A 2,500-nucleotide genomic window follows, 5' to 3' on the forward strand; every position below is an offset into this window, starting at 1 on the left:
GCTGGTCTGTGGCTTCATTATTTGTTATCAACACATTATTACCTGTCAAATGGAAGCGACACACATGCGAGGACGCCGGGCTCGTGCGGCAAATCTACGGCCAGAGGATGTCAAATACATCAGGACTATCTCGCCGCTGCACCTTCTGGATTGAAATGCGCTGCACACCAAGCAATTTGTTCCTGCACATCACTCAAGGAAGATGGCAATATGATATTGTCCTAAATGTACGACTCAATTCCAGCACATCTTAATACACTCTTTTCAAATCCGTGCCGCGTGTCAAAGCCTGGTTTAACTCGGAATATTCCCGACTTTCTCTGCGCGTCCGATTCCGAAGGGAAATGAGTAAAACTGACTCAATAATAAAACAATCAACACAGGCGGAAATATTCAGTCAAAGAAACATGGCCTGACAAACACATGAATAATCCAGGACAGACCCACAACACCACAGACACACAACTCTGAAGGAACATCCTGCTGCAGAACAAACTTCCTGACCTCCCCCCACGGCTGTGTCCTGAGCCCCCTCCTGTTCACCCTGACGCGGCGAGACGTTAATCACTGAGAAGAAAACAAAGATCATGGACTTCAGGAGATGTTGCTCTGACTCTGGAGGTCCTGCCATGAACATGTGGAGCAACAGGTCTAACACCGAGCTTCAAGTTGTCGTCGTTACTTCCTGCTGTGAAGGTTGATGTTCAAGCTTTAACATCTAGATCTGATGGTAGTTTCAGTGATTTATGAGGTTGAACGACTTCTGAGTAACTTTCTTATTCAATCAAAGAAAACGGTGACGACGATCGGAGACGATTCTCTCAGAGATCATTCCAAGATTTAAAAACCTTACGCGACATGTTTGTAACAAGAATCCGAAGCAAAGAGTCGATGATTGACGGCCTTGACTGACACCTCGTATCACCTGATGTCACGACTGACATTCATGCACTTTCAGTCCAGACACTTCTGTGCTGCAGAGAAATATGAGTTTTTCAAAAACTCGTTTAGAATCACTTGAAACATTTAAAGTCGGGGAACAGAAGGTCAACGGCTCTTGATGCGGAACATTATGGTCGACAAACAACGTGAGCATGTTTGTGATCCACGTTAGACTCTGGACTGGATCCACGTTAGACTCTGGACTGGATCCACATTAGACTCTGGACTGGATCCTCCGGGAGCGACTGAGCCCGAGGCTGAGGCTTCGCTGGAACCAAGTGAAGGTGATAACATGTGTCTCTTTATCTGCTGCTAAGGTGCCTTCAAAAGAAAAGGCTATTAGAAGCAGGCTGGAGGCAGCAGGAGTACAAAGAGTAGATGCATGATCTCCACGTTCACCCTCTTGTTTCTCAGAACTCAGAGCTTACATGAAGAGATCAGATCGAAAATGTCTTTTTCACATCAGACGTCACTTGTTTTCCTAGGATTGTAATCCAAAGAGTTGCAGTGAAGAACTGAGTTCCTCTGTTCGCTGAGATGTTACCACAGATCCAGGATTATTTCACTACCTTCTATTGTCCGAGCGTAACGTGATATAAATGTACTACACAATATATAGTTGATCAATATTATGATACTATTCAAAGATGTAATGGATTTTACAAAAGAAGATCATAAATGTTTTCTGATTAATATCTGCCCGTCCAGTTGATGTTTCATGATACAGTTGTTGAGGTTTCATGATACAGTTGTTGAGGTTTCATGATACAGTTGATGAGGTTTCATGATACAGTTGTTGAGGTTTCATGAAACACTTGTTGAGGTTTCATGATACAGTTGATGAGGTTTCACGATACAGTGGTTGAGGTTTCATGAAATACTTGTTGAGGTTTCACGATACAGTTTTGAGGTTTCATGATACGGTTGTTGATGTTTCATGATTCAGTTGTTGAGGTTTCATGATACAGTTGTTGAGGTATCATGAAACAGTTGATACAGTTTCATGATACAGTTGATGATGTTTCATGATACAGTTGATACAGTTTCATGATACAGTTGTTGAGGTTTCATGAAACAGTTGATACAGTTTTATGATACAGTTGATGATGTTTCATGATACAGTTGTTGAGGTTTCATGAAACATATGTTTATGTTTCATGAAACAGTTGATGAGGTTTCATGATACAGTGGTTGAGGTTTCATGAAACACTTGTTGAGGTTTCACGATACAGTTGTTGAGGTGTCATGATACAGTTCTTGAGGTTTCATGAAACAGTTGATACAGTTTCATGATACATTTGATGATGTTTCATGATACAGTTGATACAGTTTCATGATACAGTTGATACAGTTTCATTATTCAGTTTCATGAAACAGTTGATACAGTTTCATGATACATTTGATACAGTTTCATGATACAGTTGATAGAGTTTCATAATACAGTTAATGATGTTTCATGATACAGTTGCTACAGTTTCATCATACAGTTGATGATGCTTCATGATACAGTTGATACAGTTTCATGATACAGTTGATACAGTTTAATTATTCAGATTCA

The 2,500-nt window shown here is 40.6% G+C and overlaps 1 protein-coding gene across 1 annotated transcript in view; it reads left to right on the forward strand.

Moving 5' to 3' along the window:
- Positions 1-2,500, forward strand: part of asic4a (acid-sensing (proton-gated) ion channel family member 4a) — a 118,599-nt gene that overhangs the window by 766 nt on the left and 115,333 nt on the right. The window lies entirely within an intron of this gene.

Source organism: Callionymus lyra, chromosome 12, assembly GCF_982586985.1.
Source record: "Callionymus lyra chromosome 12, fCalLyr1.hap1.1, whole genome shotgun sequence".
NCBI lineage: Eukaryota > Metazoa > Chordata > Actinopteri > Syngnathiformes > Callionymidae > Callionymus > Callionymus lyra.